The sequence below is a fragment of the Rhagoletis zephyria genome, unplaced genomic scaffold (genome assembly GCF_001687245.7).
Source record: "Rhagoletis zephyria isolate East Lansing unplaced genomic scaffold, Rhagoletis_zephyria_1.1 Rzeph_scaffold_01417, whole genome shotgun sequence".
Taxonomy (NCBI): Eukaryota; Metazoa; Arthropoda; class Insecta; order Diptera; family Tephritidae; genus Rhagoletis; species Rhagoletis zephyria.
This window is the reverse complement of record NW_016158501.1, coordinates 40,969-53,594: the sequence shown is the minus strand read 5'-3', so window position 1 is coordinate 53,594 and position 12,626 is coordinate 40,969. Positions and strand designations below refer to the sequence as shown.

The 12,626-nt window shown below is 33.6% G+C and overlaps 1 protein-coding gene across 2 annotated transcripts in view; it reads right to left on the bottom strand.

Annotated features, from left to right (window-relative positions):
* The window catches only part of LOC108363952 (glycoprotein-N-acetylgalactosamine 3-beta-galactosyltransferase 1-like), a 71,180-nt gene extending 62,788 nt beyond the window's left edge, over positions 1–8,392 (bottom strand). Inside the window, exon 1 of one of the 2 annotated variants that reach the window (XM_017617489.1) lies at positions 8,140–8,392. The gene's annotated coding sequence lies outside the window, so the exon portion shown is untranslated. The remainder of the gene's footprint in view (positions 1–8,139) is intronic. The other variant, XM_017617490.1, reaches the window with a different exon arrangement.
* Between the last annotated feature and the right edge of the window lie 4,234 nt (positions 8,393–12,626).

Here is a 12,626-nt window from a genome sequence, read left to right as displayed (position 1 = left end):
AAGAATATTGCAGTTTTTGAGAGAAAAATTCGTAACTCGCGACCCATTTGATGAAATTTTTTTTGAGAGTAGCTGAAGCTTTTCCCTTTACAATAGAAAGATTTGCAGAATAAAATTTGCAAAACAATTAATTCTTTAATAACAATAATTTAAACAACTGCAATTATTTATATATTCTATATGCTATAACTCACACAAGCTTAAATGAAAATAGCTATTTTCTCAACGCTTAAAGGTGACAAAAAAATCGATAACGACTGTCAAAATTGGAAAGACCAATTTTTTCTTTTTGGAACTTATAAACAAGAGTTTAGAGTATATTGTGCCAAAATTTCACTGCAATCGCGGGCCTAGAATACTTAAAAAAATTGCAATTGTTTAAATTATTGTTATCAAAGAATTAATTGTTTTGCAAATTTTATTCTGCAAATCTTTCTATTGTAAAGGGAAAAGCTTCAGCTACTCTCAAAAAAAATTTCATCAAATGGGTCGCGAGTTACGAATTTTTCTCTCAAAAACTGCAATATTCTTTTAATACAAAAAAAAAAAAAAAACCAAGTGCAATTTCGAAAAACCGTCCAAAGTGTATTTTTGTTCTATAATTATCTACAGATTCCCATAATTGTCTTCACTTTCCAGAAAATCAATGGAAATTCATTGACACAGTTGGCTTTGACTAAAAGGGAACATTTACATATGCAAATGCACATCGTGTAAGAGACCTGTTACATACGTAATCAGGATAGCGATTATAAATTTTATAATTTAGTTGGATGGCTCATGCACAAGAGAGACTGGCGTGCGTTGAACACCAACTATTGCATACTCAATTAATACTGCTGCTTTGTATAACTGAGCAGCGCGTTGACTTGGGCTATCTGCACACTTGTCGTCCAATCATAGTTGCGTTATCGTCTCGCCCTGAAATTTTGAGCCGAGCACATGCATTTCAAAGGAGATCTGCACACTTGTCGTTATCGGCAAATCATAGAAGATGCAGAAACGGATAAGTACGGCCATTAGCGCACACAAGGGGTGGGTTTTGGGGTTCAAACCCAAATTAGAGGATGACTGAACACCAGCGCATAGCGCGCTGTTTTGCAAATACAGCCACCACAAGTGAAGGATACTTATAACAGCTCATACTGATATTGACTTCGGCAAACCAGCTTTCCGAATGCTCGTTCACGAACACGGTTGCCGTTTTGGTTCAAATGGACCAAATTTGGTCAATTTTTTTCGTTTGGTCCATTGGTCCAATGCTTTTTCAAATGGTCCATTTCACAATGGTTTGGTTAGGTTATTATCACCCTTTCACTTCATGCAATAGTTTTTAATTTTTTCTTTTAATTGATGAATTTTGGCAACACTTGCTAAAAGTTTGAATAAGCCACTGATCTTTAAATATGGCATCGCTAATCATCTGGTAAAGCGCGCTTCAAAAAATTCCGCGGTCTCTTGCTAATTTCAATTTAATGATCAATTTAAATGTTCCTTTGAATTCATGTATTTATGCGAAATTTCTACTAGGCATTGAAATAACAAAAATGTATGTCATTTGAAAAAATGCCATGTGGAAATGAACTTAATGATAATTTTTTTTAATGTAATGAGACGATTATTTGTTAATGCCCGCCTTTGTCCTTTATCATTTTTGCCATTTAATCCCTAGTGGGAAAAGTTCCTTCATAAACTCAAAACTAATTAACAAAAAACATTAAAAATTAAATAATTTAAGAATTTTGTGAACTATTAACATTTTCAGAGACTTTGGAGTAAATCTATCTTCGCGTTTTTGAGAAATTGTATTCCAAACTTCAATCACGATTTCCCACAACCTTCCGAAATTAACATACGACAATCTTTTACCCAGGCGATGGTATGTATATTCAATTTATCCTTATAGGTAAATATTATAAATGTTACTTTAAAAAATATTTAATACACTTACACAGGTATTTTTGTATGCCGTAATTGCGTTCCTCAGAAAGCCGCATACAAAAAATCCGCATAAAAAAGTTCTTTACTTTAATACAAAAACAGGGGATGCGTTCCAGCATTTTCAAAAACCGCATAAATTCAGGTACTCCATGTAAAAAATTCTTAAAAACCGCATAAAAAATCCAGTGAGGCAATATTAAAGAAAGAAAAAAACAATTTAGTTCTTCACTTCAACACTTATTATTCCATGTAAAACTGAACATTAATGAAAAAAATAAAATTGTATCTGTATTTTAACCAAAAACAAAAAATATACCATAATAAATACATTAATTACGTAAGAGGACAAAGACAAATTATTTATCAGAAGCACCGTCTCTTTCACACTGAAAAAAGTAATAAAAACTCTCAAAAAAACAAAATCGCTACAGCGAAAAAATGGTTTGAAAAACCGCATAAATTCAAATCCGCATAAAAAGAGACCTAAGTGTATACGATTGTAATGCACTTTGTACGCAATATGTAAAAAACGTAATAATAACTGAATTGGCATATTTTCTTGATAAAGGGCAACAAACTCCACTCAATTTCCCGATGTTATAAAAATTGGTAAATTTTTTTTACCATTTGGTCCATTTTTTGTACCGGAAAAACAATTGGAAACGGCAACCGTGTTCACCAACTAGCAAACGCGGCATTTGAACGGTTGCCGAAAGCATGAGAGCTAATTTCGACGGTTGGCGAAGCAAGACGCCGCAGTTCATTTGTTGCAGAAGTCGTTTGACTTGTTGCTGAAAGTTATCTGACTTGTTGCTGAAAGCCATTTGACTTGTTGCCGAAAGCACGACGAATGTAGTAAAGGGTAATTTATCGTCTCGTATCGTCGCCTGGGTAAAAGATTGTCGTATGTTACGCATGTACGTATGACGCTTACGACAATCTTTTACCGAGGCGACGGTATGTATGTATGTATTTATAGCACGATTGAGAGAAATAAAGATTTTGTCAATCGCGGTACCGCTAATCCGCTCTTTGTGATTTTGACAGAATCAGCTGTGTGCGTGACGTCATCTTGGTGCAATTGTTGATTGTGAGCATACGAAAAAACAATTTTGATATTTGTGCGTTAATATTTCTGCGTGGTTTTAAACAATTATTGAGACATTACAAAGCAAAATGAAGTGTGCAGTAGCAAAGTGTAATAGTGAAAACAAAAGGAAAGCGTGCGATATAAGCTTTTTTTCGTTTCCTACGGACGCAAACCTGGCGAAAAAGTGGAAACAGTTCTGCCGACGAGGAGATGCATTCAACACCAAATCGGGCTTTGTGCTATGTGTGCTTCTACATGGAACTACGTTGGCCGTTCGTTGGTGAATTGTAGTAGGTATATTTCCATGGTGAATGTAGACAGCTGCTGGTTTAGTTTGCTGGCAATGGCATACATACAAAAGCAGTTTCTACAGTAAATAGATACATGAACTTCACTACCTATTTATTTTTGTTAGTACCTGATTCTTTTTAGTGCTGGTATGAGGTAATGCACCAGTGGATAAGGTCGCCAGGCGCTAATTCAAGCGGCATCTTACCGCGCAGTTACGTACCTAATACAAAACAGTGTCCAAATTATTATACATTTAAAAGTTAAGCTTAAATTATGTTTTACTTACATAGAATATTTGTTTCCAAAGAAGCCACACTCATGCATCCTCTCGGAAATGATACAAGTCATCAAATAAAAGCTGTGGAGTCAACAGCTGTGGAGTTTATGGTGGTTGGCTACCGTCCACAAATATTAATATGCACTCTGCATGGCTTTTTAAAATGGCAAAAAATTCACTTTCCTGCACACCTTCCTTTTGGTCTACATGAAATTGCAAACACTGTTAATACCTCAATTTTTTCATGCGCTAAAAATCGTACTTACCTAAAGGGCTACATGCCCAAAATTATTGCTACGTGTTCCTAATTAATCAATCTTTGTATATTTATTGATTCCTGCAAAATTGGGCCATGTAATATTAAAATTAACACATTTTTCTGCATTGTTCACATATTTTTATATGCGTTTGGGCCACGATTGAGAGAATACAAAGGTTGCGCCGGTCTCGGAACGCTATTCCTCTCTTAACGAATTTGAAAGAATCGTGGTTTGCATGACGTCACACTTGTGCAACTTGTTTACGTTTTCCTTGCACCATTTTTTCTTCTTCTTCCATTCTTTCTCACGTTTTGGCATTTCTCTCTCGCAATTGCACCAGTGTGACGTCACACAAAAGTTATTTTCAAAAATCCTCTCTGATCGGCGCAATCTTGTATTCTATCATTCTTGCGTTTTGGCATTTCTCTCTCGCAATTGCACCAAGATGACGTCACGCAAAAATTACGCTCAAAAATCCTCTCTCATTGGCGCAATCTTGTATTCTATCATTCTTGTATTTATAGCGCGTCTACCATTCAATTCCTTTACTCACTGCTGGCGCCAAGAGCGTGTTGTGAGGAATGTGCATTCGTATGTATGTATGTATGTATGTTTGTACATATCAATGCCAGTGATCTGACTACTACCACATTGTGGTGGATCTGCCACTTTTTTGAGCATCTACCATACAAGGTCTGAAATCTACCACATATTCGCGTTTTTGAGTACCTAGTTTTATTTTTGCTCGAAATAATTTTCTTAATTTTAAGAGCGAAAATTGTCCAACACTAAACACTATAAGGTAACAAGAATGATATGATAGGTCCATTCCTTTTCAACCGAGCTACAAAAGAACACTCGCTTAAATGACGAAATACACGCAAAGCAACAACAAAAACTCGGCTATTTATCCGAGTTCAGCCAGGTCGGTTAAAAAATACGCGACCTGAAGATTAGTGTTTTTAAGTGAAAAAACTGCTCTGTTGTGAATTGTTACTGGGAAATTGGAGAGAGAAATTTTTGTATTCATATATACATGATTTATATTTTAAATAAGTATGTATATTATGCAAATACCTCGCATAATAACTAATTTCTATTGTTTTTTTGTGTCTAAATCCCGTTAAACTAATCACATGTTTCTTGCCAGCTACCAGCAGGGTTGCTTAAGTAGCTTAAAGGAAATTTTACCCGAGTTGTGCGTTCTTTTGTCGTTCGCTTACAAAAAAATACAGCTAATAAGATTCCGCATTCCCGGCGACGATGAAATTTCCCAAGTAAAAGTAAGCAAAGCCAAATAGGAGGATAAAATAAACTGTAAAATAGTAAATTTTCTCAATAATAAATTTTTCGACAGGAAGCGTGGTTTTATTGTGTTAAATTGCAAAATACTTGTATGATTTGTAAAAAGAATTAATAGCGAAAATGTTAAAAAACGGCGATTTTTGTGAAAGTATTAACAAATTTCAGTGCATCTAAAGTTTCTGAGGCGTTGTTTACTTTTACTTGGAATTGTCAAAATCGGCAAATCCCAAGTAGCGGTTTCTGTAACGTACCACATTTGTTCGCTACATCCTGATGTGATAAAAAGATAAGCTGGCAGCACTCCGCAAGGTTGAAAAATATCTTGATATGGAAGTAACTGCTTTACACTGTCAAGTAAAAAAATTGCCAGAACTCAACGCAATTAATTTTTTTTAGAGTTTAATTAAAAAATTTTCAATTTAAGGGAAACCTTGCAGAATTTTTTTAATTTTTGTACAAAGTTTGAGCCAAACCCTGAGAACTACCACATTGTTTTGAAATCTGCCACATTTTTTCCAGATTCTACCACACAGAATTTTTTTAAAGTCCGATCACTGATCAATGCTTCATTTCAAACAAGCAAATGTCGTTGAATTGTTTTTGAAATACGTTATTAATGTGAGCAGGCTTAAAGTCACAAAATCAGCATCGTTTGCCAATCTCTGATGCACAAATATGTACATATATATATACAGTGACGAGCAAAACTGTAACATGGTGTAACGCTTTTTATATCAGCCGTCGCTATCTTTCCAAGTTCTAAAGACATTCAAACTTTTGTTGTATATTCTTATTGGTACACCTGTACTTCTTCTCTCATAACGAATTGAAGTCAATTCAACAACAATAATAAAACCAGCAGACAAAAATGTAAATTAAGGCATATGTTATAGTTTTGCACTTATATATTTTTAATAACTTTTTAACAATTTTCACGAAAAAAATAACTGTTAAAACAATGTTTAGTATACGTTTGCTTTTTTTAATTCCTGGATGCAATTTGGAAAACCTTTTGTGAATTTCTGTAAAAATTCTGGAGGTATAGCCTCCCATATATCCTTGGTTTGCTTTCACAGCTCATGTACTCCATTGGACGGACTTGGATACTTAGTAAGCTGCGCTTTTAGTTGATTTCGCAAATCCGCGGATTGTGGAGGTCATTTCAAATTAGCAAATTTTTGCTTTTGCATCCAGTCTTTGTAAATATATGCAGTATGTTTTGGGTGATTTATCAGCAGAAACTCTCATTTTTCGACTACATCCTGCAAATTTTGTTGAAATATGAACAGATACTGTTCCTTACGCATAATGCGTACTAACGGACCAACAACATTATTGAAATACAACCCCAAACTATTATTGACCGACCACTGTAATTCGCTTACATGATGCCCTTAGGCTTAATTTGGGTCTTTGATCCGATACTCGACCATCTGATTGAAACCGATTAATTTAGTCTTGTCAGACCAACTAACCTTCAATTAAATCTTAAAAATGAGTTTTTATTGCATTCTGTAAGCCCTAACATACCTATCCCAATATGCAGCGGTCCGGTTTTCGTTCGATTTAGCAAAATGCAACCACTCTTGCACATGTATTTTGATCAAAATGGTTTTTCTTCTTTTATTATGCCTTTGCGTTCAATTCAACAATTCTTCGCCTGGCTGTCTACTGATTTGCATTGAATTTCAATACCTTAAGCGCTTCTGTAATAGTAGCTGCAGCGCTACTTGCTTCTAAGTTCACAAGACATCGGACCGTAATATTTTTTGGCAGACTTCCTTTGTCCTTAGTAACACTTTAGGTTATATTTTTTTCTCAGTCTTCACATTTTCATGTGGCGAACTCCACAATTTTTGTGCCACTTTTCCTACGGTCCCGCCTTTCAACAGTAAATCTATTATTTACATTTATGTTTCCTGATTAACCATATTATTAATAGTAATCACTTCTTGAATAAATTACAATACAGAAAAAAAGTCATCTGACTTCCAACTAAGTAAAAGATAACTGTAAAATGCAAAACTGAGAGTGAGTGCAAAACTGTAACATTTGCCTTAATTTACAGTTTTACCTGCTGGTTTTATTATTGTTGTTGGATTGACTTCAAATCTTTATGAGACAAGGAGTAGGGGTGTACCAATAAGAATATACAACAAAAGTATGAAAGTCGTTGGTAAAACTTGGAAAGATAGCGGTGGCTGAAATAAAAAGTTTACACCATGTTACAGTTTTTCTCGTCACTGAAGGTATGTAAAGAAAGTCAATGATAAGATTATAAAAAATGGTTAATTCAAATTGCGGCTGAGGCAAATTTATAAGCAGAATCATAACTACTAGATACATAATCTTTCGAGCGTCTAAAACGAAGCGTGCTTATCACGCAAATTTGCAAATTTTAATCAGATTTTGTATTTATTGAACGGCTGTAGTTATAGAGTTTTATTACTGATAGGTTCACTGCTAATGGTTAAAATTGGTATAAAGCAATATTTCTCTTATTTATTATCACTTTGGAGATTATCACATTCCAAGGGCCATGACGGAAATTAGTGCATACGCAAGTTTATTGTTTTATATACATACATATATTTTACCGCAGGTTTTATTCACAATTACTCTGCTTTCCAAGGTTTCATTATTATAATATTTACTATCTCAATTGCACAAATTAAATGACATTTGTTGATTACATGAACTTATTGACATATTTTTTGCGCTGTTTAATTAAACTAACAAAAATATTCACTTATTTATTTTCTCTATTGATGTGATTGATATCTGTTTATTGATGTGTGTATGTAAGTATAAGTGTGTAGGTATGTATTCGTACATATAACATTTTCGCCAACTCACAGATATTCGAAGTTACTAAAATGATATACAAATAATACTAAACACTTATACGTATGTACACACATGTATACGTACATATGTACATAAATATGTAAATGTTTGTTTACTGAATCACTTACGTATAAGTATTCGTTTATTTCACTGAATTTGAATTTGCGCGCACAAGTCTCGTTCTTATGGCTTCTGCTTATTGACCAATAATGCATTTACATAACTATTTCAATTTTCATTTTCAGCGCTTTATTTATTTTTTAATTTATACTACCTATGGATATTTGTCCATATATGCATGAAATACTGCCCCACACAGAAATAACCAAATCTGCTTTGCTGTCCGGCAACAATTCGAATCACACCGTCAATCGTCAACATTCGTCGCCGACTGAGCGCAGAATACACTCGGCGAGGCAAGCGAAGGTGAACTCATGCGATCTGCCAGCGTTGACGTTGTGTCTTCTTCACACAGCAGCTGCGCAGTCGCCGTTGGCGCTGATGGTTGTGTTGGCGTGCCAACCAGTGTTGCCGCGCCGTCCCAAGAAAATGTATCACCGACCAAGCCAAAAATGTATCCAAATGTATCCAATTTTCTTTTTTTACGTATCCATCTCATAATTTGTAAGAAAACCAAACATTTTCAAGAAAAATACATAATTTAAACCATCCTAAGGACTTGGAATACGTATATATATTTTTATATTTCATAAAATCAAAGTTTAGTAATTTCAATTTATAAATTACATTTTTTATGCATAAGTACTTTTCAAAGTAAGTATAATAAATGGTAATTAATATGTTACATTTGTACCTGTACACTCTAAAAAGTGTGTGTAAAACTACTACTGAAAAGTATCTATTTTTCAACAGGAATCTGTATAAATATACATACGTATAAGATGTTCAGGATTTGATTTTGAACTTGAGATCTTTAAAATATGCACATAAATATACACATGAAATGTTTAAAGTTGCAAAAATTTTGAAACTAAAAAAATACACTTCCTACAAATAATAAACATTATTACTCTATTTTAATCATTTTATGTGTTATTTTGCTCTCTGCGACAAATTTGATATATTAAATAGGCAGTGTTCAATTTTGTTACACGGTGTGCAAATTTGCACACATTAAAAGAGGAAAATGGTTACCTCTGTTAATATGCGCAAATAAACAAAAAAAAATTAGAGTGTATTTTAAGTCTTTTCAGTAAAATTCATAAAAATTTCCTTAAATAAATCAAATCTAGTTTTTTAAACAGTGTATTTTAAACTACATTGAGATCTTCTTTCTTTAAAAATTAACAAATGGAAATATGTGGTATGAAAGAGATATATTTACTTTATATATATATTAAGATCTTGCTTAAATCATCTTTTTTGCCTAACTAAACAATTGCGCCTTACACTCAGTGAGATCTCCTCATATGTTCATTGCTTCGTTCACAAAAAAAAAAAAAAAAAATAATAATAATAAAAACAAACAAATAAAAAATTTCACGCTTAAATAGCGCTTTTTAAAACATTTAGAAAACGTCATTAATGAAAATCGATTTTTGAACGAAAAAAACTTTATAGAAAATATAAAATTTTGGCCTATTTAAAAAAGTATCCACATTTATACTGATCGGAAAACATAAGTGTCCCGCAAAAACTCGTCTAAAAATGTATCCAATTGGATCTATTTAGATCCAAACGGCATCCTTGGTGCCAACTGTCGCTGAGGTTTGTTTATACAGTGTTGTGCACAACAAGTGGAACATATCAACACTTAATATTATTCGCGAATGATTTGAAATAAAATAAATATTTAGCGGTTATACGGGTGACGAACGGGCTTGCTTATCTGCATAACGGCCTTTACTTACATTAACTCATACATGATCCTCTGTCAAATCGGCTTACTGAATTTGCCGATTTCATGCTGGCAACGCTGTCGGCATTTTGCAACCGTTTGCTATTAGCGGGGTTTATACAATCGACTTGTGTAATAGCTTTCGATGTTCGATCACGTTCGATCATACGTACATATTTATAGGCAGACACCAAAGAATTTATCACCAACAAAAAATCAGCTCCTTCCTAAATGCGGAAAAGTGTCGTCTGTCATATCAAAATTATAATGCGCATTTGTGTGGTAGTTAATCTGCAGGAACGCAAGCAAACAATAGCAAACATTTCGGAATCGTTTAATTTCGCTCATACAAGGCAACGAAACACAACCGTTTCAAACCACTCGGAAATATTTTGCGAGCGGTAACTTTATAGGGAATTTACATGATTCAACTTTCACGGGCGATTAGTTGAATCAAAAGTTGAACGAAAGTAGGCAGCCGACCAACTTCATTGAAAGCGATTAGTTGAAAGGCGATTGTTGCCTGCAACCAAAAATCGCCTGAAAAATCGCCTCATGTAAATTCCCTATTACTCTGCGAACGTTCGCGATAGCTAATGCAAACAAAACAATTGCATGCAAAGAAATAGTTATGGAAACGAAACATAAAGTTAGTGCTCGTGATCACAAGGGATGGCTACCGCGAAATTCACCGATTTTCGGTCAAAATTCCCCGCACTAGCATAATTCAATAAAGAGACCTCAAATTTTGTATTCAATTATATAATAATAATAATAGATTGGCGCTTACACATACATATGTTAGTGTTTGGCCGAGCTTCTCCTCCGATTTGTGGCGTGCGCCTTGATGTTGTCACACAGAGCGGAGGGACCTACAGTTTTACGCCGACTCCGAACGGCGATTGTATTTTTATCAGAAGTAGCAACTATTTGCTAGTAAGAAGAACAGCTTATGGCATGATACTTAATGTTATTCACATTAACAAAATAATTTTTTGTGGCGCCTTTAGAGTTGCAATTGTCAAAATAAACCTATTTAAATTTATAATAAGATGGAAAATACTAGTTTTCTAAAAAAATTGCATCCGGAAATAACAAATTAATCAGCTGTTCATAAAACTAGCAACTTCTTGCTGGTTTTGCGTTTTCGTACTTTCTTGCATATTTCACTCATTGGGAGTAAATATTGGCTTACTCTCCGAAATTTGGTTACTGGCAAGTTACTTGATATTTTTTGCTGGAAAATACGAAAACTCAACTTTTATCTGAGTGCTCTTTATCTCCTGAAAGATTCAACCCAGCTATAAAATAGGGATTGTTGATATTATCACGATACGACATTATTTGCGATATATGTAATGCAATAAATTAAAATTTTGGTAAACTGCTGGCTATTCCTCGATAATTTTATTAACTGTGAATGTCTTTTTCAGTTACTTTTGTTAGTCTTATAAACAGTCATTTACTTAAAAAAAAGGTAAAATAATTATGTCTCTTAATATTTTCTCTTAGTTTGTACTTGAATTTAGGTTTAGGTATGCTTAGCGTTCACAGAGGTATTGTAGAAAAAACAAAAATGAAATCATTACTAAAACAATTTATAATAATAAAGAAGTAATTTTTTAGCAAAAAACCAAACCGACTTCAATTTTCATGTAAAACTTTAAGATTACCGTTAGTTTTTTCATGATTCGATAATCGGATCTAAACCAAATTACAATGGGACCACCTCCTTTAAAAAATAATTATCGAAATCGGTTATGCGGTAACATATATACTTAAAAAAATATTTCGGCGAATAGATGACCTCCTCTTTTTTTGGAGTTGGTTAAAAATAATGAGAAAATTACGATTTTTGTGTAAAGACGAAGTCGCATTTTAAAATTTGCGTGCAATTAAGGTACCTAACAAATTTGTGTTTACGAGCGCTGCCGAAAGCGTCTCTTTACCATAAAAAATCGTCATTTCGGCCAAAATACCTTCAAATTTTTGTTTATTGTATTTTTTAACAAAATAAAAAATACAAAAGAATTACATACAATGAGTCGTATGCATAAAAACTAAGCAATTGCTTTTTCTTAAAATTGCGTACCTTTAACTTAAATTTATTTGAAAAAATTTAGTAAAAGGTCTGAAATTTTAAGAAAAAGCATTTGCTTAGGTTTTATGCATACGGCCCAACAAATATGACCACCCATTACAAAACCAAATGGAACCCACATTGCACATGGATTAATAAAAGTGGATCTGCAATTGGTAACGGCAATTTAAAATTACAATTTAAAACACAACTGCTTTTAAATAGTTGAACTCCACTGGTTTAAGGTTTTTAAAGATTTTGATCTAGTTTTAAAGAAGGGGTNAGTGGATTTGCAATTGTTAACGGCAATTTAAAATTACAATTTAAAACACAACTGCTTTTAAATAGTTGAACTCCACTGGTTTGAAGTTATTAAAGATTTTGATCTAGTTTTAAAGAAGGGGTGTTCACACCGAGCTTGGTACTCGGTATTCGGTAATTTTTCCCAATGTATTTAGTTTGTATAAATTCTTTCATTATTGGAGTACCGGTTAGTGAATTATCGTGAAGGAAGTTTGATTTTCTGGTAGTTAGTAAACTGCAATCAGCTGTTCGATATTTATGCAATTTTAAATCCGCCCGCTGCCGAAAAGTATAACGCATATGAGCAAGTAAAAGTCCTTAAATTTTCTGTTACAATTTATTTTTTTTTTAGGAAAAAAGCTACGAATCCGCTG